The 25788-nt window shown below is 45.2% G+C and overlaps 1 pseudogene across 1 annotated transcript in view; it reads left to right on the top strand.

Annotated features, from left to right (window-relative positions):
• The window catches only part of LOC308426278 (large ribosomal subunit protein uL30-like), a 52412-nt pseudogene extending 30139 nt beyond the window's left edge, over positions 1–22273 (top strand). The window contains exon 4 of the transcript in view: positions 21482–22273. The product of the transcript in view is annotated as a large ribosomal subunit protein uL30-like (transcript). The remainder of the gene's footprint in view (positions 1–21481) is intronic.
• The last annotated feature ends 3515 nt before the right edge of the window (positions 22274–25788 follow it).

The raw sequence follows: 25788 nt of genomic DNA, 5'->3' as shown, positions 1-25788 counted from the left end.
CAGCCCATTCTCTCACCCGCTGTCTCTTTCTTGCCCAGAGATGCTCTTCCAACCCCACCACAATAAATCTCCTGCATGAGATATGTTATGTGATGTGATCTCTGCCAATCCTTGGCCTTGATTGGCCAAGGAGCTCTTCTGTAGAAACCCTAATACCCTTGCCTCTATTCTCTCTGTGTGTGTCTCTCTCTCTCTGTCTCTCTGTCTCTCTGTCTCTCTGTCTCTCTGTCTCTCTGTCTCTCTGTCTCTCTCTCTCTCTCTCTGTCTCTCTCTCTCTGTCTCTCTCTGTCTCTCTGTCTCTCTCATTCTCTCTCTTTCTCTCTTTGGGACTACAAAAAGTAGGACTGGTCCCCAAAGGCTTTTACCCACATAAGATGATGCTAGGGCTATATATCTCTTTGATAGTATTAACCCTTGCAGAGCCCAGACACAAATATCCTAGTCACTGATAGACTGCAATAGCATCCCTTAAAATTATCTGCAAAATGCGGATGTTTCCTGTGATCACAAACTCCAAGAGTGCTTGCTAAAGAAAGAGTGCAAGAACAGGTGTGGTGGTTGCAAACTAGAAATCCCAGCACCACAGAGGGTGAAGCCAGAGTTCTAGACAATCCCTGGCTATGTAGAGAGACCTTGTTAGAAAAACAAACAAAAACAACAGAAGAAACAGGCTAACAAAAGAGAGTATTTGTAGCTGGGCATGATATCACCTTTGATGCCAGCATTTGGAAGGTAGAGGCAGGAGGACTAGGAATTCAAGGTTATCTTTAGATACATAGTAACTTCAGTGCTAGCCTGGGCTACATAAGACCTAGTCTCACCCTGCCCCCAAAATAAATAAAGCAGTTGATTAATTGTTTGAAGCAGGCAGACAAAATTATCTTGATTTGCTAATGAAATTACTGTACATCCAGAAATCCACAGGTGTCTTTTTTAAATATACTGCAAAATTGATAAGAGGACTTAGGGATGAAATACTTTTGATTTTCATCAGGTGGGGGTCAAACCCAGGGGTCAGGTATATGACTGGAAATAGAAAGATATCAAACCTCTTCAAGAAAACTAAAATTGAACAGAAAGACCCAAAACATATTGAAAAAAAGTCACATTCTTGGATAGCAAAGAATAATGTCATTAAAAATGACATCTCCCCATAAATTAAAATTTAAGCTTAAAGTGGTTTGGCCTCCAGGAGGAGTAGGGGAACAGAGATGAGGAGGAAGAAGAAGAAAAGCTGGACTAAGGAATTTAAATGTTAATAGCTGGGCTGGAGAGATGGCTCAGGAGGCAAAGCACTTGCCATGCAATTGTGAGGAGCACATAGCACCAGGCGAGGTGGCACAGGCCTGTAAACCCTGTACTCCAACAGTAAGGTGGGAGGAGATAGGAGAATCCCTGGCATTTCACAAGCTAGCTCGGCAAGTTACAGAGTAGAACAAGAGACCCTGCCTCAAATAGAGTAGAGGATGAAGACTTGAAGTTATCCTCTGAATGCCACATGCATGCCACAGTGCACATGGTATGCTGCTCATACCTGCGCTCACACATACATACATACATGCAAAAACATCATACACACAGTGTATACAGACTTTTCTTAAAGTGAGTGGAGGGATTAGTGAGAACAGCATGTTGGGAACGGCTTGCATTTACAGTCTGGCACCGTGAGACGCATGCTCTTCCCATGAACCGTTGGATTGCTGGAAGAGAGGCAGCTGTCTTTTGCATCTAGCCAGAGAAGCAGAGCCAGCCCAGCAGCTAGGACTTCCACTTTCCTCAAAGAGTCAACAGGAAGATCCCAGATGCTCCCAGCCAGAGGAAGAATTAACATTTGGATCTCTCACAGCTCTCCAACCCTGCAGGAGCTGAAAGAACTCACTATGATAGCAAGGGGGCAGACCTGCTCCCTCTTCCACCTACAGACATTCCCAGGACAAGGCTTGATCTCACCGAAGTTTAGGAATCCATCTTGTGATTGTCAAGGCCTCAACTGGACCGTTGCCATGGTAGGGAGGAAAGATTGTATGTGTGTGTATGTGTGTGTGTGTGTGTGTGTGTGTGTGTGTGTGTGTGTGTGTAGGGAGCATGATCTGCCTATCCCAATGAAATATATCCCTTAAACTCAGTTGGAACTGTCCTTAAATTCATAGTGTTAGCTATTAGTATAGATGTCCCTAGGTTCATGTGGCTGCTATAACGAACTACCACAATCTAGGTGGCTTAAATAGAAAACCTACATTCTCTCATTCTTCTGCAGACTAGGTGTCTGAAATCCAGCATCAGTAGGTTAGCTCCTTCTAGGGGCTCTGAGAGACAGACTCCATCTCATGTTTCTCCTTGTTCCTGGTGGCTGTGAATAGTTCTGACATTCCCTTGCTTGTCAACACACCGCTGAAATCTCTGGTGCCCTCTTTATACGGCCTTCTCACCTCTGTGTTTTCTACCTCCTGTATGTATTTCCATTGTTAATCCAGGATAATATCAAGTCCTTTCATTTGAGTGGAAAAAAAATCACATTCTGAGATTTCAGGTGGATTTATGTTGGGGGCAGGGATGGGGTCGAGGGATCTACCATTCGACACACCACAGAACAGTAATGGGTATGCTGGTCCCAATCTCTACTTCCCTCGAAGAATACTTGCAGCTGGAACCCCATCTTAGTCATGGAAATGTGTGTTGTGCTTGGTGATGGGATAAGGTTGATTTCCTGCCTAGGGCAACTGGGATTTTGAAGAGGTCACCTGACTGGCTCATTTCAAAATTTTCATTAAGACTATCAACACAGGGCTGGGGAGACGGTTCAGTAGGTACAGTGTTTGTGTCTTAGTTCAGGTGATGAAATATCATGATCAAAAAGCAAGTTGAGTAAAAAGGGTTTATAATGTTAGAATCCCTCCTAGGCTCCAGTCTACATTTAGCCAGGCATACCTGACTCACTATAAAGGTGACTGCTTGCCTGCTCCTCACTTTTTTCCCTCTCTGTCCCTTCTCTCCCTCTCCCCCCTCCATGTGTTCACGACTGGTCTCTATTCCTCTACCTCCCCCTTTCTTTCTTCCCTTCCCAATTCCCCTCTCCATGACCTAAATAAAGTCAACATTTGGCTGGTACCTCAGAGGAAAGGGATGCCTCAGTATGGGCCCAAAGAGGCACCTCCTTCCACCTCACCATACCATGCCTCTACTAAACATATCCCTTGTTTCCTTCCTTTTTATAAAACACAACGTATTCTTACACATCCACATCATAATTCATCATCGAGGGAAGCTAGGACAGGAACTCAAACAGGGCAGGAACCTGCAGGCAGGAATTGATGCAGAGGCCATGGAAGAGTGCTGTTTACTGGCTTGCTCTCCACAACTTGATCAACCTGCTTTCTTATAAATTCCAGGATCACCCACCCAGAGATGGCACCGCCCACAATGAGCTGAGCCCTCATCCATCAGTCACCAAGAAAATGCCTACAGCCCAATCTCCTGGAGGTGTTTTCTTAATTGAGGTGCCCTCCTCTCAGATGACTTTAGCTTTTGTCAAGTCGACATAAAACTATCCAGTATCCTATGTAAGTAGGAGGACCTGAGTTCAGATTCTTATAACCCATGCAAAAGGTGAACGCAGCAGTCCAGGTCTATAATTACATCACTGAGGTTGGGAGAGGCAGAGACAGGTGGATCACAGGCAGTTATTGTCCAGTCAGTCTAGCTAAATTGATGAGTTCAAGCTTCAGTGAGAGACCCTGTCTCAAAAGATAAGGTAGAAAGCAATACTGGAGGACAGTTACTTCTGACCTCCGCATGTGCACACATGGGCACATGTATCGGCACATGCATGCGAAATTTATATATCATGATGGACAGAATCACCAATGAGACAGACTATTAGAAAAAATCCAAAGTGCCGTGTGGGATACTTCCCTATGAGTTACTGGTCCCAGAGGTCCCAGAGGTCCTAAAACAATGCAGGCTGTTGCCGTTGCTCTTGGATGCCATCAGAACTACATGTTGAGACTGTGTTGCTGAAGATACCATGCATTTCATACGTAAGAGAAGGAAATCAAGCTGGAACGGAGCTCGATGCCTCCTCTTTGCTGACTGGCTTTCATTCTGCTAGAAGGTGCTATGCAGGCTGCTGGGGGAATGATGGCCAAAGTGGTGAAGCCTGTTTGCTTCGATCCTGACCTGCCAGACAAACTAGGTACATTGGTGCAATTGAGGCATGGTGGTTGGGAGGGAATTGAATTTGAAGCCTGAGCCACAAGAGGGAATCCATGCCTGGCACTGTGAACCTGGAATGAAGATTCAGGGATTCAGAGCACTGCTTGCTCTTCCAGGGGCCTGCTTTCAACTCCTAGCACCCACATAGCTACCAACAAATACTTGTAACTCAAGTTCCAAGGGATCTGATGTCCTCTTCTATGTTTCCATAGGCACAAACAGGGCGCACAGACATACACGCAGGAAAACACCCATACACATAAAACAAAAGGTCATAGTTGTAAGAATAGATACTATTATTTTTCTAAATGTGTCAAATTTCCTTATAAATATTCATAATTGTACTGATAATTGATAATTTAGAGTTGCCCCCAACCTTCACTGGGGAAGCTTGTTTTTGCCGGGGACATTCGTTGATGCAGAGACTCATAATTGGCCAAAATGCCAAGACTAAGTTACTGTTGAGTAGTCAGTCCTAAACAGGACAGTACGTCCACTCTTTCAAGGCTCAGGAAGCATCAAAGAAGAGGGGACAGAAGGGATGTAAGAGTCAGAAGAGGGGACAGAGGGCTGTGAGGCTCTGTGGAGACAGAGTAGGATCACAGCAGCTATGGTTACCTGCCCAAGGCCAAGCTTCTCAATGTTCACCATGGGTAGCGGCGGGGCTCAGAGTCCCACCTCTTACTGAGGAGCAGCTGATGGATGCTGGGGGGAAACAGTCATCTTTCTGCAATGAGGTGGCCACTGGTAAGTTGCCCATACTCCAGTAAACAGTCCTATACCCAGACTCATGCAGAAAGCCCTCATTAAATTTAGTAAGTCATTACAAAAGAAGACATGGCATGAGGCATGTAAACAAGAGGAAGACCTGTGAGGACCTGTTTCAGGGGATGGAGGAGATGAGAGAGAGCGGTATACAAACTGGGTCAAAATGTATCACATGCATGTGAGAAAAGAAAAAACAGTCTATACGGATTTACACGCTGTGCTATCAGACTCAGTACCATGCATAGGCTTCTGTTAACTTTTCATAAGGAATTAACAGTCAGATCAGGTTGTAGTGGGTTAGGACGAGTAAAATCAGGTTGATTTAAATTCTAAAATAATAGTAAAATGCCACGAACCCAGAAAAGTAAAGAGACCAAAGAGGGTTTTAAAAAAGCATGAGCAAAGGTTGGAAGCTTGACTTTACCATGGTTGTCTGTCGTCACAGTCGTTTCGCTGATGACCCACGCTTTCTGGGTCAGCTCAAGGATCTTCGTGAGCTTCAAACATTACTAAAAAATGTCCTCTTCTACTTGGAGCTCCGAAGATATTCTCTTTTTCTTTTAGAAGTATTGCTGGGTTTTCTTTCGCATTAAATCTGTGGTTCATTTCAAAATGCTTTTCGGAAACTTGGTGTGGTGGTGCGTGCCTACAGTTCCTGGGAAGAACAAGGCAGGAGGCTCTGGCATCTGAGGCTAGCCTGGGCAAAAAGTACTTTTGCTTATTCATGGACAATATTTAAAAAGTAACAAAGCAAGCCACATACTGGAGAAAGTATTTATAGACTATCTGACAGGTGACTAGAATCTAGAATACATTTTTAAAATCCCATAAAAAAAAAAAAAAACCCTACTCATCAAAAGGAAAACAATATACACTCCCCAATTTAAAAGTTCATAGCAAGGAAAATCAAAATCAAAATCATGACATTGTTGATAGCATTGCTAGTTTAATTATGTTTTAAGATTTATTTGCTTTTATTTTATGTAAACGAATGTTTTGCCTGCCTGTAAATGTGTGTACTGTGTGTGACTGTGTTCCCTGGAAGCCAGACTGGGGCTGGATCCCCTGGAACAGCAGTTACAGATAGTTATGAGTCACTACGGGAGTGCTGGGAGGTTCGGTAAGAACAAGTTTCTTAACCACTGAACCACCCTCTCCAGTCCCCAAATAGTCTTTCTTGGTTTAATCTGGGCAGAGGTTACATGGAACTAAGAATTGTGTGCTAGAAATGGACTTGAGACTTTGAGAATTTTACTCCTCAATAAGAAAAACCACAAGAGCCAGAGAATGGACAGATCCAGTCTGGCACTGCAGACCGGAGAGTATATGTTTTTGAGGAGGGCCTGACAGACTTCCAGGGAAACATGCAGTGGCTACATACCGACCAAATGGAACAGCACTCGTGCATGTGTGTCTGTGTGCATCTGTGTTCCTGTTCACGTTACCTGTGCAGTTCATACATCCCAGCATAAAGTTGCTTGGCCAACCTTTATGAACATGAATGCTTTTGAGTATTTTATGTATCGCCCTTACCCCTGACCTGTGAAATCTGTCATTCCTCCCAGAGCATAGCCTTTGAGGGTATTTTGACCCAGGGACCAACTGGAGGAAACTGATTAGAACTGGGCTCCCTTCTACCTTCAACAGGGAACTAACTCCAGGGTCTTCTTGCTTTACTTTCTCCCTGGTGCTTCCCCTTGCTGGCTAGCCATCCCCCCTCAACATCTCTCCTTTTGGAGGTGTTTCAAGACAGGGTTTCTCTCTGCGTAGCTCTGGCTGTCCTGGAACTCACAGAGATTCACCTGCCTCTGTGTGCTACTGTCCAGCACCCCACACCATTTTTACCGGTGCTCTATCCCCACCTGCTGACCCCATGTCTGAGCTCATGACCCTCCCTTCTCCTTTCTGAGGCCCCTCTGTCATCCCTTACTTCAGATTCACTTCTCTGGGTCCTGTGATCAAGGTCTGTAAACAGTGAGAGCCAGGAAAACCAAGTTAGAAAGATCCTTCCATCCCCAACTTTAATCCTGGTTCCAAGAGGCTTGGGCAGGGGCCTCAAGGACGAGTCAGCCCCAGTCCTGAACAGGGAAAGTTAATCCTCCCAGCCAGATGTGCACACAGAGAACAAGCGGGGCCAGGAGTGGGTGCCCACAGGCCCAGAGTAATAGCCATGCTGCTGAGTCCTCTGTAGAGGTAGGTGACTCCTCACTCCTCTGTCCCTCTAAGAGCTTCCCAGGTGTGGACTCTCTGTGAATCTGTCCCCATCGCACAGATGTGGTGATGTGGCTGGGATATCTCGCAACTTGCACCAGGCTTGAGCTAGACAGCTGCTGGGAGGGTCTCACATTCCTTAAGCCAAAGTGCTTCCCTAACATTCATTATCCCCTATTGCAGACAAACAGTTCTGACCTCGCCATCCCCATGGGCGGCAAGACTGAAAGTGTGTATGACGCCAGGGAATAAATCAGAGGCTGGCTGAGGGGTAAGAAAAGCTGTGTGGCTCAGCAGGGAGGAAATGACGGGCAACATAAACATGACTTCATGTGTTCCCACACACCCCTCACGCCCCTCTGAGGTCAGACAGACCCCTCCCGTCCCCTGGGCCTGATGTACACAGTTCTAACACGTTAGAGCTGTGCTTTCTTGACCACACAGGCACATGGGCCTCCAGGGGAGGACACAGTTTGTACACTCATGAAACACAGGTCAGACGTGCTGGGCGTCTCTGCGAGCCTGGCTTTGAGTGTTGAGAGAGTAAGGGGTGGGTTTAGCTCCTTGATCTCGAGGTCTTATGGAGGCATATTCCATTACTACTTATTACGAGTGGCTGGGAAGGAAATGGGGAAGCCTCGGACCTCTGAGTGTCCAGCAGAAAGAGGACGAGGAAGCTTTAGAAACAGGTGGATTTTTCCACTGTGTCTTGAAGGAGCTTGCCACAAAAGATGAGGGGAAAGAGCTCAGGCCTGGAGGACAGAACAGCCGTCTGACAGACAGCCAGTTGCAAGGGCCAGACGACTGGGAGTCAGTGCCTGCTGACCTGCCTGCCTCTGCTTAATTCTTTTTTTTTAAATCGGGAATCATAGGCTCAGTGTGTGGAGTAACAGGGATGGCCCCACCCTGCAAGTTTCCAATGATGAATACCTTTGAGCTCCCCTCCCCCCACTTACAGGCTCCAAGTGCTGGCTAAGAGAGATGACAGGCTAATTTCACATAATCTTGGCTCTCTGGGTGTCCAGAAGCCCTATTTCCAAGCTTTTCATTTTTAATTTTTTAAAAAAGATTTATTTATTTTTAATTTATGCACATTAGTGTTCTGTCTGCATGTGTGTCTGTGTGAAGCTGTTGTGTCCCCTGGAACTGGAGTTACAGACAGTTGTAAACTGCCACACCTGTCTCCATGTCCTCTCCCCTGTGACATGTTCATGGTCGGTGGGTAAGGGAGATTAACTGTTTCCATAAAGAATTATAGTTGACACCTATCCAAGGCTGGGACATAGCCCAGAGCCTTGACAGGAGCCACGCAGGGGTGTGTGTGTGTGTGTGTGTGTGTGTGTGTGTGTGTGTGTGTATCTCAATCTGACCCAGCTCATTGGCAGCATGGTCACAGCAGTGGTCCAACCCTTACCATGAAGCCAGTAAGATACAGACACAGCTGCCTGCTGAAGAAGCATGCATCTATCTATCAGAGACTGTGAGCAACTGGAGAGACCCTTGTCTGAAGGGATGGCCACTGCCCAGGTTCCAGCCGTGGTAGCTTTATCAAACTGTGGGTCACGTGTCACTGGACCACAGTGCTCTTTCCCCTCTCTAAAAACTTCGACATTAAAATGTTGACTATAGTTTGGAATGTTCTGTGAGGACCAGTTCAAACAAACATACCTGAGGGCTCAGTGGCCCTCTGTGTCCTCTGCTCTTTAGCTCTTTAGTAAAAGGTGGCACTTGACTTAAACACAAGGGTACTGAGGCCCAGAGACTGCCATGTCTGCCAACAGGAGGCAGAGACAGATTCAGCACCCTCTATTTCTCTATCCCAGGTCAAGTGCAAAGCTAAAGGTTTGCTGGGGGCCACTCTGCTATGAAGGTAAGAAGAGGCCCTCACAGAGTCATATCCCCAACAGACACTTAGCCTTCTAAAGCCTCAGGCTGGATTTCAGAGCCAACCCCCAACCCACTGCACCCCTACATAAAGGATATTTGAACAGGCAAGAAAATGATTCATGAGGCCTGGGGTTATCCTGGGGTTATCCTGGGGTTACCCAGATGTGGTACTGACCAAATACCTGGGTGTCTCTCCCCGTCACTCTCCATCCAGCTCCAGGGCTATCCAACAGACCTCAGTAGAGGTGACAGGCTGACAAGGTGAGACTCACCCCGTGATGATGTCTTAAGGAGGCTGCTACAGTCACTTCTCTAGGTCCCAACTGACACCCTGAGGAGGGGCTCTGAGGGAGGGGGGTTGGGACAATTTACTTGGAGTCAAGGTGACTGTAGGTGACCACGCTTGCAGAAAAGCACCAGAGAAGCAAGAATGGTTAACTACACAGGACTCGGCCACATACAGTCTCTTGGTTAAGGGTAGAGCTGTGCCCACCTCCCCCGCCCCCTCAGCACTGGAACTTTATCTTGTTTGAACCAGCACACGTCTTGTTTATGCTGTCACTCTCTGTGAGTTCATATGTGTATCAGGGAGATACGTGTGTGTTTCTTTGGAGTTATTCACTACTTCTGGCTCTTACAATCTTTCTTTCTCCTCTTTCACAAAGATTTCAGGGCCTTCACTTTTATCACAAAGTGTTGGATAAAGACATCTCATTTAGGGCTGACTGGATGCTGCTAGTTTTAAATTTACCCCAAAATTTCCACCAGCAGTTCTGGCATTAAGAGCAGTACCATTCACAGATCAATACTTCCATAGCTTTGACTTGCTTTTACATTTTTTCCCCAAGGAACTTGTGATATGGCTTAGTAGTTAAGGGAATTGACTACTCTTCCAGAGGTCCTGAGTTCAAATCCCAGCAACCACAGGGTGGCTCACAACCATCTGTAATGGGATCTTATGTCCTCTTGGTGTCTCTGAGGACAGCTACAATGTACTCACATTCAAACTAAATAAATAATTTATTTTTTTCAGATTCATTCAATGTATTTAATGTGTATGAACATCTTGATTGCATACATCTGTGTACCACGAGTTAACCTGGTACCTGCAGAGGTAGAATAGGTCATTGGATCCCCTTGAATGGAACTGAACCCAGGTCCTCTACAAGGGCAGCAAGTATTCTTAATCCTTTGAAATCCTTTTCTCTTCTTTCTTTCTTCCTTCCTTTCTTCTCTCCTTCTTTCCTTTCTTCTTCTTCTTCTTCTTTTTTTTTTTTTTGTTGTTGTTTTTGTTTTCAAAAGAGGGTTTTTTTCAGTGTAGCTCTGGGTGCTCTGGAAACTCTTTCTGTAGACCAGGCTGGCCTTGAACTCAGAGATCTTCCTGCCTCTGCCTCCCGAGTGCTGGGATTAGAGGTGGGAGCTACGACTACCTGTAATTCCTTCCCTTTGCTACACTATCTCCTTTTCTCACTGCCTCAGGCACAGATTCCATGACTTTGTGAATGAACTGGTAATCTTCAAGTGCAGACTGTGAGGAGAGAGTTAAGATATTGATGTGGTTGCTCAACTCTTGTACGTTTCCCTAGAAGCTCAGAGCCAAGACTGTACCTCAGCCAATTTTGGAGACTATGACACAGTACTCCTGATGATGATGCTCTGTGTACACCCAGGTCAATAAGGCCACTGCTGAGTGCTGTTTTCTTCAGACTTGCCAGGACTGGGTTGTGCAAACATTAAGATAACCCATATATCTGCTTTCACTGTGGGGTCCTGAGGTTTGGTTGCTGAAGCATGCTGTCCCGGTGAGACGCCCTCACTGGAGCTTGTAAATTCCGAGATTTGAGTGGCTTCCCTGGGTGACATCTCACCGGGGTCACTGCTGCAGAGGTGGTGTGACCTGGGTCACCCCAGTGTAAATAGGGACTGGTTCATATGTTTCATCCCTCTCCTAACACACACCTTTCTGCCTCCGCCACGCCCCCCACACACACCTTTCTGCCTCCGCCACGCCCCACACACACACCTTTCTGCCTCCGCCGCGCCCCACGCCTTTTTCCATGTTAAACGTCAGCCTTGAGTGAAACCTGGCATTGAGTCATGGGAGCTTCTTTAGCAAATTATCAAACTTGAGTCCCAAAACAGAGGGTGAGGAAGAGATTTCAAAAGCATCTTGCTCTCCGTGAGTTTAGCCTCAGCAGTGGTGACCCCAGTTAGCACCCCTATGAATTCATCCTGCTCTTGTCGTCCACTCATTGACCTCATTGGTGTGACCGATGGTGGCTTTTGACTCTGTTCTTCCCTTACTAAATTTAACTTTCATTTCCCTGAGATGCTTCAGAGCCAGTCTCTAATCAGAGCATCCCCGGTCAGGACAAAGTCTTGAATAGGTGAAGCCATGAATTTACACATGCAGTTGGCCAGTTCTGTGGGGCAGCTTTCTTGGAGATGTGTTTTCTTCATATTGAAATTCATGTCGAAATTCCTGCTTTATGGGCCTTTAGAGATGGCAGGACCCAGGAGAGGTGATAGGCAGTAAGAGGGACAAATAAAGGTCTTGCAGGTTCTGGAGTGAGTCTACCCCTTGCTGTTTTCTCTCTTCCACACCCACCCTTTCTCTTCCTACTATGATACTATGCAGCAACTGACCCTCACCAGGTATGGCTGCCTCATTTTTAACATCCAGCCTTCAGAACCATGAGTTGAATAAACTTCTTTCTTTAGGCCATTCTGCTATGACAACAGAAAACAGATGGTTATGGGTATATTCTCTAGGTAGGATCCCAGATCTCTCAGAGACAAAAGGACCTAAGAAGCTATAAGGTTTGACTGGACAGACACACCTCTCTTTTGAAGATCATAAGACCTGAAACCTGAATCAGTCAGTAAATATTGCTTAATAGTGAATGAAGGTCTTATTCAGGGACAAGGACCCAGAAGAAGTCTTTCCAAAGCATGAGGGACCTTGGGTTTGATTTTCAACACTGCAAAGGAAGAAGGAGGAAAAGAATAGATTGGAAACCAAGAGGAGGGGAAGAGAATAGATAGGAAACAAAGAGGAAAAGAATAGATAGGAAACAAAGAGGAAAAAGATAGATAGGAAACAAAGAGGAAAAGGATAGATAGGAAACAAAGAGGATAGGAAAAGGAGGAGGAGGAAGGGGAAGAGGAGAAGGGTTAAAATAATGGGAAAGGAAGACAAGGAAAAGGATGCTGAAGAGAGATCTGCTGTTGTCAAAGCCATCAATCAAGGTATCCCAGGACCATACTCACAGCCAAGAGTGGGCTGCATCCAAGCAAAGGGAATGGGCCAGGTGCCTTACAGAATGGGAGACTTTACTGGGCAAGTCTAAGGAAGGCTTTGGGGCGTGAAGGTGAGCTCTGCGCTGGGAGTTGGGGGGAAGCAGGAAAGGGGTGACAGCGTGCACCACATGTAAATTCTCTGTCCATTCATCCACCCATCCATCCACCTATCCATCCACCCATCCATCCACCAATGCTGCTGTGACCGCTGGCGTAAAGATATCTCAAGATCCTTTTTTTTTTTTTTTTTTTTTTTTTTTAATTCTTTTGGGTATATATCTGAAATCAGACTTGCTGGATTGTGTGTTGCTTCAGTTTTGAGAGTTTTTGGGAGCTCCCTTTCTGTTTTCATACAATGGCTATGGCATTTCTTCTTCATTGCAGCAGTACATAAGGGTTCCAACCTTTCCACATTCTTGTTAGCATTTCTTATTTTCTCTTCTATTATAGGCGAGGTGTAGCTTACTGTGGGTCTCATTCACATTCCTCTAATGCTTAGTGATGCTGCCTTCCTATTGGTCATTTATATGTCTCTTGGGGAGAAATGTCCACTCAAGGCTTTGTACTCAGAGTAGTCTTTGGTTCTGTGTTGAACTTGAATCTCAAACATATGTTTGGTGACTATTTCCTCTTATTCTGTGAGTTGCCCTTTTACCTTCTTAATAGTATTTTGGTGTCTGGGCTGTATATTTTGGAAGCAAATCATATGCCAGTCACTCCCATGAAGCAAGCTACAGGACTTTCTTCATACCTAGGTCTCCTAGGCAGAGAGGAGGGTAAAGCAGCCACTAATCAGCAAATGCAGAATGTCCTGAGAGGGGAAACTGAGTCAGAAGTGAATGGCAGAAGTGTTAGCAGGGCATGATGGGAATCCAGCTAACCAAAGGAACTGTCAGCACAGACGCATACGGGATTTCCCCAGTAGCTTATGCTTTCTTTATTATCTCCCTAGTAGGCTTCAGAGAAAATACAATTACAGGAAGTACATGAGCATTCAGGAAAACCATAGTCTCAGTATTCTAGTTAGAAAGCCAGGAAGCTGATGGGGAGATGTTTCCCTGCCAAGGTCAGTGACTCTGTGATGATCAGAAACAGCAAGGGTCTGGGAATCGAGAATGTATCTGGTGATCCTCAGTAATATGGTGACACCGTGACCTTCAGGACATCCCTTAAGACTGTGGGAAAGAACTCTGAAAATATGAGTTCTATAGAAGCTCAAGAATACATAAATCAGAACTGTTCTTTACAGGATTTCTCAACTATGCAAAATATAACATGTCTGCCCCAGCAAAACACCATCCAACACAACTGACTTTCCAAAGAAAAAAGAGGTTTCCTCTTTACACATGCGGAGGCAAGACCCATAGAAGGACACTTGGTGTTTGGAAGGAGTATAAATAGGACTCAACAGACCAATGCTTCTTGTCTCTTTGTCTTCTCTGATCTTCACTTAGGTGAGAGAGGCAGGGCAGAGAACTTCTCCTGGCATCCCTGCTGGTCCTGGCCACTCCTGCTGACTTGTGTTGGCTCGGTGGAGGCCTGGCTAGTTCTTCTAGGTCACTATACCACTGCCGATTCATGTTTGCTCTCCTGACACTACTGAACTGGACTTCTAGTATATATCCTGACAATGTAGATTGGATTTGCTCCAAAGAATTATTTCTAAACAGGTCCACTTCTCCGTATTCTAATAATAACCTTTCTTTTCCACTATCTCTGGTGGATGGTAGGCTAGAAGGAAGGTGAAAGTATCTAAGAATCCTTATTAAAAGTACTACTTACAAGGTAGATATGGCCTTATTGAAGGAAGTGTGTCACTGTGGGTGGGCTTTGAGGTTTCAAAGGCCCAATGGTCCTCTTCTTCCTGTTGCCTGCCAGTCAGGATGTAGAACCCTTAGCTACTTCTCTAGCACCAAGTCTGCCTGTGTGCCACCATGCTGTCTACCATGGTGATAATGGACTAAACTTCCGAAACTTTAAGCAAGCCCCAATTAAATGTTTCCTTTGATAGGAGTTACCATGGTTATGGTGTTTCTTCACAGCAATGGAACACTGACTAAGATGACATCTCAGAGAGACAAAAGGAATATATACATGGGCCTCAGAGCCCCATGACATTATAAAAGGCTCTATTCCCAGAGCGAACTTCTATTTCTTAGTATGTGATGATGAAATATAGACATTACTCACAGAGTAAGGATAGAAACCAAAGTATTGAATTGGGTAGCAGGGGTAGCATCATCATCCCTGACCTGGTAATATTGAAGGAGGAGGAGGAGGAGGAGGAGGAGGGACAGTGTTCATGACGACAATAATGGCAGCCAAAAGAATGTGCTCTAGGGCTGAGGTCTTGTGAGATCTGAGGCTGAACTGAAAAGATCCTTGCTGCATTGAAGAATACCACATGGGGCTCAGCCCTGGGGGCTCTCTGGAGAGGGGAGGAGGGTCCTGTTTTGTCTTTATCATGGTACTAAACATGTTCTGAACTTGGGCCCCAAAGCTGAATACTTCACACAATAGGGGGTTTGTCTAGCTCAGCATGTTGGAGATCAAAGAGCATGATGACACAGGGGTCTATCTACCTATAAACGGTGGGCACTACAGTGGAAGTGTTTGAGACCGAGAGAGACTACGCGGCACAGACAGGACACCAATAAGAAAGACAAAACCTTTATAACAACCCATTTACATTCAGTATTGCTCTCTTCAGAGGTGGGTGCCCCATGATCTCTCACCTCGTACACAGCCTCACCGAAAGACGTCATCACTTCAACACCATGCCACTGGAAACAAAGCTTTCAGCCCGTGAGCCTTTGGGGAACAGGGCACACTCAGACCATATCTAAACACCGCTATGAGTCAGCCAGGATGGTGCTGAATCCTCAGCACACACTCACCCGAGTCTAACTCTGCACTTCCTAGCCTGACCAGAGAAAGAATGGCGCACAAAAACGGTCCCAGCCCCTGTTCATGAGAACCTGCTATCAGCTTGGTGCAGTGTTGGAGTTCTTCTATGTGTCACCTCTGGAATTCTTCAGTGTTTAGTGTAGTAACCACGGATTGATCCCAGAGGTCCCTACAGGCCAGCCTCCTTACCTGGAATGGCACTGAGCCTTGGAAACGTCCAGGCTGAGGTAACAGCAGCAGCTGCCCTGGACTCACTCAGTAGATTTCTACTCACAGTTAACCATCCACTGTTATTAATGGGGCGTTGCTTCTAATACCCTCCAAATACCACAGTCTGCAAATGCTCAGAGCCATATATGAAATGGTAACCCTATACACCCTATGCACATTCTCCTGAATGCTATTTCTCCAGATTCCTTGCAATACCTAATGTAATGTGAATGCTATGGAAATTGTTGCTGTACTATGCTGCTTTTATGTCTATTACTTCGTACCCCTTCATGGTTATTTTTGTTGTTTACTTCTCATAGTTTTTCAGTCTGCAGTCGAGTGAATCTGTAGACATACAAGTCATGATTACCAAAGGGCTGACTATATATTGCTGAAATAATTTGAAACACTCAAACCAATGAATGTATTTTTCTGGATCCCGTATTCCCAGCCCCAGAGAACAACTGATTAGGTTGTTGTCTCTCCCTAAAGACCTTTTTCTCTGCACTGCACCCACTTAGGCATGCATGAGGAGTTCCTGCTTAAGCATCATGAGTTGCAGAATCTGCTCATTGTTGTTTTTCAGCTTAGTGTTTCCCACGATCCACCTGCATTATCGGGTGAAGCATGTGTCAGTGTGTGGCTGCTGTGCTCCTCAGCACACACAGACAGCCTTGTGTGCTCTGTCTTCCACTGAGAGTTCTGCTGAGATTCTGCAGCTCCAGTCTGCTGTGGGCAGAGCAAATGTTTGCACTTTACCTTATGCCCATACTTTGAAATTTAGTTCTCAGGAAGACGATATTAAGATAAATACCTTTGAGAGGTAATTAGGTCATGATGGTTCTCGTGAAGAATGCTAATCCCCATGTAAAGAAATTTATTATCATTATTACTATAAACTGCAGAGTTCCATGTTCTATGCTTTAACTTTTTTACATGTATTTACTTGGTGGTGGGGCATGGTGTTGTGAGGACTGCCATTACCATCCTATAAGACTGTCATTATTTATATCATATATGTACCATTGACCATAACATTGCTATGTGGTGTCTGACTGTGTGACAAAGCAGTGGAAAGTCTCAAACACTGCTGTATCATTAGTAGGTGCTCATTAAATAGTTTTCCTTTCTGTCCATATTAGTCTCCAACAGGAAACAACAAGAGCTCCTGTGGCAGCAAGTCAATGAAAGGATCCTTATTGAGTGCCAGCCCCTTTATTATGTCTCTTACGTGTGTGTGTGTGTGTGTGTGTGTGTGTGTGTGTGTGTACAGGTATATGTAGTGGGTTCACCTATGTCTGCATGTGTAGAGGCTGGAGTCAATGCTGACTATCTTTCTCAGTGCCTCTCCACCTAGTCTTTTGAGTCACGGTCTCTCACTGAATCTAGAGTTTGCCTCCTTGACTAGACTCCTGGCTAGCAGGATCTCAAGATCCCCCTGCCTCTGGTTCCCCAGAGCTGGGATTAGCAATATGTGCCACTCCACCTGGCTCTGCTATGGATGGTAGGGACCACAGCAGGTACTTTACTCACTGAGCCACTTCCTCAGCTCACCCCAGAGCTCTTAGGCCAAAAGTCTTGGGTCTGAGTCCAGTGAATTTGCTTTACAGTTGACTTCTGATTTTGCTGGATGGCTAATCCAGTTAAAGGATGCCTAATGGCAGGCAGGACAAACTGGGAAGGAGGAATGCTGTGTAAACACACTGGCTCCGTTAATACAAGTTCAAGGCAAGAGAGGGAAAGAGGGTTGAAAAGGGGAACATCCAATATGATGTGTAGTCCTTGCTTTGAATTCTGTGTGAGCAAGATCCAGAGAGAAGGCTCTAATCTTTGGCATGGTTAGGAAATGGCTCTGTCAAAATGGCCAAGATTTCTTGATTATTTACTGTCATCATGGCAGTATGGGGGAAATGTCCATATGAAGTGTGTAGGGGTGAGATAAAATCTGATCTTAGGAAAGAGCCATGAAGACAGACCAAAACTTCAGTTATTTTGTGTATCTATTTACCAGTGGCTTTTCTATTAGTCCAAAGTATAAGTATGTTGTGCGAGCAAGTCTTATTTCTAAAAATGAAGAATAGAGTTACTTGCAAAGGTTTCCAAAATTTAGCAATAAGAATAAATGCCAGCAATACTATCATGAAGCCGCTGTGCTCCACTATTGATAATGAAATCATTCATGCACGCAGGAAAAGACTTTGGCAATAAGCAGTGCAGCTTCGTATCTTCTAGTTCAAGAGCCGGGCTTCTGGGAAAATACTCCGACTTCCTTTGAAAGAGGTGGGAGGTGGAAATGCTCTCTCTGCATGGGAGTGGCTCTGTGGGCTACGTGTTTTGGCTTGATGGCACTAGACAGCAAAGTTCTGAGGTCTGTGTTGCAACTTGGAAGCCTGAGCTACAAGCTAGGAAGTGATTATAGCCAAGCGGAGGCATGTGTGTCTGGGACCCCCGCCAGTGGGAAGCCTGGAGGGGTGAGCACAGCTGAATCTTTGGAGAGAGCAGTGCTGGCCTGCGGAAAGCAGGAGGCAGGGGTAGAGACTTGGGGTCACTGTTGAACCTTTAGAAAAGGCTGGGGCTATATAGTATTAGGGCTGCTAGCAAGTAGGATTCAGTGTAAATGTCTATAGTGGTCTTTGACTATTACTTGGTAAGACTCGGGTGATGAAGTTGGACTTTTGGGGATCCTGAAAGACTGTCCTCCTCTTTCTCCTTCCCCCCTTCCTTCTCCTCCCCCTTCTCCTCCTCCTCATCCTCCTCCTCCCCTCCTCCTCCTCCCCCTCCTCCTCCCCTTCTCATCCTTCTCCCCCTTCTCCTCCTCCTCTCCTCCTCCTCCTCCTCCTCCTCCTCCTCCTTCTTCTCCTCCTTCTCTTCCTCTTTCAGGAAGGAATATCTGAGAAGGGAGTTTACACTGTATCCCACACTGACCTTGAACTCCTGCTTCAACCTCCACTGTGGCTTTTGCTTTACCTTTGAAGTGTTAACAGTGCTCTCTCAGGAGTTGTCTGAAAGGATTCTCACCCCACAACACATTGCCTAGCCTTCAGACTCTCACTGGAAACCCTGAAATTCTTGCCTTTGTGTGCTTGCACAGCCAGCATCATATGGATAATGAGATGGTCCTCTCCTACCTTGAACTGTAGCATTCAGGTCCCCTGGACCATGACTGCAGTGGCTTCTGAGTATCTGGGTGACTGAGCAGGGTAAAGCTGGATTGAATTCCAGGGAATCCATGTGTGTCTGAGAATGGTGACATGAGTTCTAGGAAATTTGTAGGTGGCCCTCTGCAAACCCCGGAGTCCCATTCTTCTCCAAGGAAGGTATTTCAGATGAGTCTCATATCCGTAAGGTCACAGTGGATGGGATCTGACTTATTCCTGAGATTCCCACAAGGGATCTTTTATTCTACTGTCCTGAGCAAAGCCCTGGCTTCTTTCTAACCCTAATCTCCAAAACCATTCCTCCTCCCCAAACCCCCAACTTTACACTAGTTTGCTCAAACTGCAAGTTTTTCAAGTCTTTCTGCTCTATTTTCACTCATAATCCTCGTGTAAAAGTATTTAGCCATTGTGCAGCCGCAGCCGCAGCCTGGGCTCCTGTGATACTTCCTGCATCTGACAGGTTAGCTTGTCATTCTCAGAAGGGATAAAACGGAGACAGGTTCTTTACCGGGAGCCAGATGAATGTTTTTATTTAAGACCCTGCAGAGTCTCCACTCCCGTGCAAAACATGCAGACCACAGTGTCTACTCTGAATGCCTATTGGCACTGTGGCTGTTTGGGCTCCTGCTGGTGTTGCTCATTAAACTGAGTTTACAGCATTCTAGGGTTTCCTTAGCCTTCATCTCTAAACTCTTCCAAATCCCTCCCCCAATCTAGCTCCTAAGGCTTCAGGTCACATGGTCAGGCTTAATCATGGTGATGAATCCACTTCGCTTTAACAAAAACACCTCGCAGAAATAATTTACGTCAGAAAGAGATAAGATTTATTCCAGCTCTCAGTTTCAAAAGTTCAGTCCAGCCCATGATTCTGATGTTTGGTGAGGACGAATGTCATGGTAGAAAGGGCATGTGACACAGGATATTTCCTTTATCACATAAAAGAAGTAGTCACTTTGCCTCGGAGCTTTCACCTATTGTAGCAGATACAGATACAGGCAGCCAGGAGACTTCTGCAGGCAGGCAGGAGAAGGTTCCCTTTCCACACTGGGTGGAGCTTGAGCATGGGAGGCCTCAAAGTCCACCCACACACTGACTGTCTGACACACTCCTTCCAGCAAGACCACACCCCCTAATAGTGCCACTAATCATGGGCCAAGCATATTTAAACCACCACACATGTATTCTCTACAATGTTGTTGTTGCCTAAAATAGGAAAGTAACATCTAATACTTATTTTTCTGTCACAAGTAGATCTTTACAATCTCCCTCATTCGTTACTTTTCTTCATTAAATGTGCATGGACAGTTAAGAATTATCATGAGGGCCAGCCAGGCATTGTGGTGCACATCTTTAATCCCATTACTAAAGGGGCAGAGGCAGGCACAGCTCTGTAACTGGGAACATAGTATGGTCTACGGAGTGAGTTCCAAGTCAGCCAGGGTTACACAGAGATGCCCCGTCTTGAAAAGGGAAGACAAGTAAAGGACTGTGAATTGGAGGAAAGTTCTCTATGTTAAGTCCAGAGACTGAAACTAAGAAGCACACAAGCAAATAAACCAATAACTTGAGGGAGGTAAAGCCTTGCGCGCGTGCGCGCGCGCATACACACACACACACACACACACACACACACACACACACACACACATGCACATGACGTCATTATTAATATCCTTAGGGAGACAGAACATCTGTGGTCTAAGAACAAAAAAAGTTTTATCGTAAAATAATAAAAAAAATTTCAGAGAAAAATTGCTTTAGAAAATAGAAATACAATCCCAGAAATACAAAGCTCAGTGAAGAGATCAAAATATAAGGAGGAAAAAAATTCAGACGAAAAACTGAAAATGTGTAACTCAACCCCAGAGAGATGAGGTTTGAAGAATAGAGGTATTTAAGGAACAGAAGAATGGAGGAAACAAAGTAAAATAGGTAAATCAATGAGTTTTCCAGAGTGAAAAGGCACATCCTTTATTAGGGCTTTGCACAAGGAAAGAAATACAGCTATACATAGAGATATAGCATAACACTGTACAACTTCAGCACGCAAATAAAAGGCGTGTGTTGTGTAAGGCCCTAGTAGAAAGAAGGGAAAGTTCTTTAGAAACTGTCATGAGATGGTTTCAGATGGCTCAGTAGCATCTCAGGAGGATGGGCTAAGACATCTCCAGCTTCAATGGTCACATCCTGTCAGAGTCTGGATCATACGTTTGCAGAATGCATATTTTCAAAGTAACTATTTCATGTGATTCTAGTTTCTAAAAACTAATTTGCATTGTGCTTATAAGGAAGAGAATCGTGGGAAAGGCTCCACGGGATCCTAGACTGAATCTAAGCAGAAGAAAACCCCTGGAAGATGGTTCCTGGATGAAAGCTAGTCCTTAATCTACAGTAGTTGCTCTTTGAAGACCTGTCCTGGGCAGAACTGCTTCCTCTTTTTACCACACCCAAATAGTTAAGGTGTCAACTGCTAAATACCCTTTCTTTAGACCCATAGGTTTTCAGATAACATCAAACTGCACAATGTGTCTCTTGATTCCTTAATCCCATGAGTCATCTAACACAAAGTACGTTAATTGCTATGTTTAACATGCAAAAGAGTAATGTGGTTGTAACTAGTCTCAGAAGGTCAAGGTCAGTTTTGAAGGTGGGAAATAAAAAATAGAGACACATTGTAGATCAGTGGTTCTCAACCTTCCTGTTGCTGGCACCCTTTAATACAGTTCCTCAGGTTGGGGTGTGCGCTTACCATAAAATTATTTCGTTGCTACTTCATAGCTGTAAATTTGCTACTGTTGTGAATTGTGATGTAAATATTTGATACGCAGAGCTTCCTCTCCTTCTCCCGCTGGAACCACGGAGGCTGTTCCAGAGAAGAAAAGGAAGGTTGTGGTTGTACCAGAAACTTTTAAGAAAAAGGTTCCTTCTGTGCCATAAACCCTCAAGAAAAAGCAAAGCAATTTTGCAGAGTTGAAGGTGAAGCGCCTGAGGAAGAAGTTTGCCTGCAGTGAAGACACTGAGGAAGGCACGGAGGAAGCTCATCTACGAGAAGGCAAAGCACAGGCAGATGTGCCCAACTGAGATTCGGATGCTAGGATGGCAAGGAAAGAGGGAAACTTCTATGTGCCGCAGAACCGAAATAGGTGTTGGTCATCAGAATCCGGGTATCGGTGGAGAAGCCCAAAGGTGCGCAGGTGATGCAGCTTCTTCGTCTGACAGATCTTCACCGGCACCTTTGCCAAGCTCAACAAGGCCTCAGTTAACATGCTGAAGATTGTGAAACCATACATTGCATGGGGGTACCCCAGCCTGAAGTCAGTATATGAGCTCATCTACAAGCGAGGCTATGGCAAAATTAATAAAAAGCAGATTGCCTTGACAGATAATTCCTTGATTGCTCGATCTCTTGGTAAATTTGGCATCATCTGCACGGAGGATCTAATTCATGAGATCTATACAGTTGGGAAACACTTCAAGATAGCAAATAACTTCCTGTGGCCCTCCAAATTATCCTCCCCACGAGGCGGAATGAAGAAAAAGACAACTCACTTTATAGAAGGTGGAGATGCTGGCAACAGGGAAGACCTTAGAGAAACAGGCTTAGCAGATGGATGAACTAGGTGTCGCCCATGGATTTTTATAATCTGGTCAGTTAATAAACAGTCACAGCTTGTCAGATTGAAAAAAAAATTGATATGCAGGATATCTGATGTGCACCCTGGGTGAACAGGTCATTTAACACTCCACAGATTGAGAATCGCTGTTCCACATGATGTAGCTCCTGCTCAGTGTGTAGCCTGAAGCCTTCCTGGAGGTTGACTGCTTACTTCCTTCCCTTCTCCATAGCAATCTATTTGTGGACTTGAATCCTCCAAGATATGGCTTTGAAGAGGATCATCCTGTGCCTTTCAAGGATGACCTTTAAATTAAGTTGATTTCTTTCCCATCAACTCCCAAATATTGGTTTTGAGGAAAGATCTATTTATTATTTTGCAAATATGAGTGTCATGTCACTAGGTTTAACACATGCATACAGTGTTTAAGGAGGTCAGAAGAGGGCATTGGATCTCCTGGAACTGGAGTGAGTCGCCATGTGGGTGCTGGGAACAGAGCCCAGGTCCTCTGGAAGAGTAGCCAGTCCTTTTGAACACTGTTGAGGAGACATCTCTCCAGCCTTTCCAAATACTGGCTTCTGAATGACAGGTACCTGGTTCTGGGCCGAGTAACAAGACTGTGGCACATCCTACGCTCTGGGAGAAAGATCAGTTTAAGCTGCAAATGCATCTAAATGTCTTTTCACAGAACCCAAAGCCATTTATCTAAGTGGGGAAGAGTTTGAGGGTAAGATTGGTGATAACTACATGAAGAGATGGATGCTGGTGGCAACCTCCAGTGCTAACAAAAAGCGGTGCTGGGGGAAATGTAATTACGGCAGCACAGTTCAGCTAAGAGTGTGATTTACATAGGGACAATGGCAATCTAAGCCAAATGAAAATAAAACTGGGGTGATGAGGGTGGCAGTGAGGGTTAGGGATAGAAAGAAAAGAGCTAAGATTCCATGTGTTTGGAATTGTGGAGACAAAAGAAAGAAGGCTCAAAAGGAAGCCACCAAGAAGTACCGGCCTAAGCATGGTATTCCGGACATGAAGGTTAACGCCAAAGGGTTCTTGGAGAGGTCCAAGAAGAAGTAAAGGCTACTGTTCTTGATGTGATTTGCATAGGATTTTGTCTTTCTGTTGAACATAAGCATAGTTCAGTTCTCTGTCTGAATTTTAAGACCAGTTATCCTCAGATGAGCACTTCTAGGTTGAAGGATTTTTCCAGAGTCTGGCGACATTTTCCTGGTATGTGCCAGACAAGCACTTGGCTCCTGAAGCTACTTTCCCACTTAAAGGCCCTGTCTCAAGCAAGAGTTTCCTGCTGAAAGACCATGAAGAAGCATGATCCTGGCTAAGGTCAGGCTAGCACACTCTTTCCACCCTCTGTTTCTCTACAGCTTCTTAACTAATATAACAGAGATCAATAAAGCAAGACACCCAGTGTCCCCTCCCGGCTCACACACAAACACACACACACACACACACACACAGCAAATAAATAAAATTACGCGTTACTCTCAAAGGCACTATCAAAGTTTTGAGCCAGTTGGTTACAGTTTTTAAAGTTTCTGCCAGGCCTCTCTCTAAAGAGTTATGTCAGCTCTGTTCTGTGAGCCGTGCGCTCTCACTTGGAGTTCTGCCACTTCCTGGATACTGTGATGGGCTCCAATTGACACTGGGGATTTAGCGACTCTGCCAGAAAAGATCCTCAGGATTCTGGAACATAGAGGACGCCCTCTCGGAGGAAGGGTAAGTCTCTGAAGGAAGTTGACATTCAGGTTGGCTCTTAGAGAAGAAGGGAGAATTTTCAACTTGATGAAGACAGAAAAAGCCTTCGGGTAGGAAGTAAAGGAAAGTTACTGTGAGGTTTTTCTTTTTGTTTGTTTTTTATTTTACGATCATTCAATTATTTATGTATTTTATTTTATGTGCGTTGCTCTTTTGCCTGCATGTGTGTTTGTGAGGGTGTCAGATGCCCTGGAGCTGGAGTTATAGACAGGCCTGAGCTGTCTTGCGGGTGCTATTAACCACTGAGCCGTTTCTACAGCCTTTTATTGTTGTTTAATGTGATGTTGGTACTGAGAATTAGGGTTCCCTCTTGTGGATCTCATTAATAAAAGAATTTAAGAATAGACTCAATAGAAAGCTTGCCAGTAATGTTATTAGAGTTTAAAAGAAAAATCCCAGAGCAGGTGAGCTGTAAATCCCAGAAGCTGCACAGGGGATAGAGAACGAGGAGGAAGAGAAAAGGCCATGCCATTTTATTAGGCTGCCCTGGGCACACGGTGGACAAACAGCCACACGGTGGCAAGGGGAGTGTTAGAGAAAGAATAAGACGCTCAAAGTATCAATGAAGACATGCTTGGGCTCTGGCCAGGACTCATAAAGCCAGTCTGACCAACAAGAACCTCATGGTAGACCTGGGGCAACTGAGTGAAGGGGTGGAATTCTGGGTAGGAAATATACATTATTTCATTAAAGAGCTTATTCCTCCTAACTCCTTAGCAAGGCTTCAAGTGAAACCATCTTACTAAGGGTGGTCCTGTGGACAGGTGATTGACCTGCCCAACTGGATTACCTCTTAGGAGAGGAGACAGTAGCATTCCATTCTTTTGGCTCAGAGCTAATAGCTTTCCCTTAACCGGCCTTCAATGATGCAGTAACAATGTCATATGATCTCAAAGGGAAATACAAGTGAGATCCAAGACCTACTAGTTCTAGACACAGGAGATGTGGCACACAGGGCACCCGCCACACAGGGCAGGTGAGGTACATCAGGTTTTGTGACTGAAGAGTGGGTACTAGGGAGAGTAGAGTCAAGATTAATATGCGAAAGGGGCCAGCTGATAAACAAAAAAAAAAAAAAAAAAAAAACCAGAAACCCTTAAAAGCCCACTATATCTAAACATGGCAGAAGGCAGATGTTGGGACTGGAGAGATGGCTCCGTGGTTAAGAGCACTCACTGGTCTTGCAGAGGACCTTCCTGTAACTCCAGCTGATCCAATACTCCTCTGATATCTCCTTACACACACACACACACACACACACACACACACACACGTAGTCAGTAAAGAGAAGGCAGGCCAGCCTTTCTGAGCACACACTTTTTCTCAGCTCCCCAGTCCACCCCTGTTCTCAGGAGTACTTTCCCTTTCTTACTAAACAACCTCTCTTTATTTCTAACCATAGGGTCCCCCGGTGCAGCTCTTTGTCCTGGGATGCAAGAGCCCAGGAAACCTCAGTAGTAAACCCTCCTCATCCCCTGAGACAGAAGATGGGAGTGAAGGTACAAAGTGGAACCTGTACTGATGCTACCCTGACAGAAGTAAGGCAGGGCCGGGTGGATGATCGAGGACTGCCTATGTGACTGTAAACTATCGGGATGGTCTCTAGTTGCCTGGTGTCTGCCCTGTTTTGTGCTGCCACCTGAGGTCCACAAGCCAGATAGAAGAGCAGTGGTTTTGATTAGTTCACTTGCACATTCGCTCCTGGCTAAGCCTTTGCTGCTTCTAAGAATTTGCTAGAGCCAGATGAC

The sequence above is a fragment of the Micromys minutus genome (genome assembly GCF_963924665.1).
Source record: "Micromys minutus genome assembly, chromosome: 10".
Classification (NCBI taxonomy): domain Eukaryota; kingdom Metazoa; phylum Chordata; class Mammalia; order Rodentia; family Muridae; genus Micromys; species Micromys minutus.
This window is presented reverse-complemented; position numbering and strand designations above follow the sequence as displayed.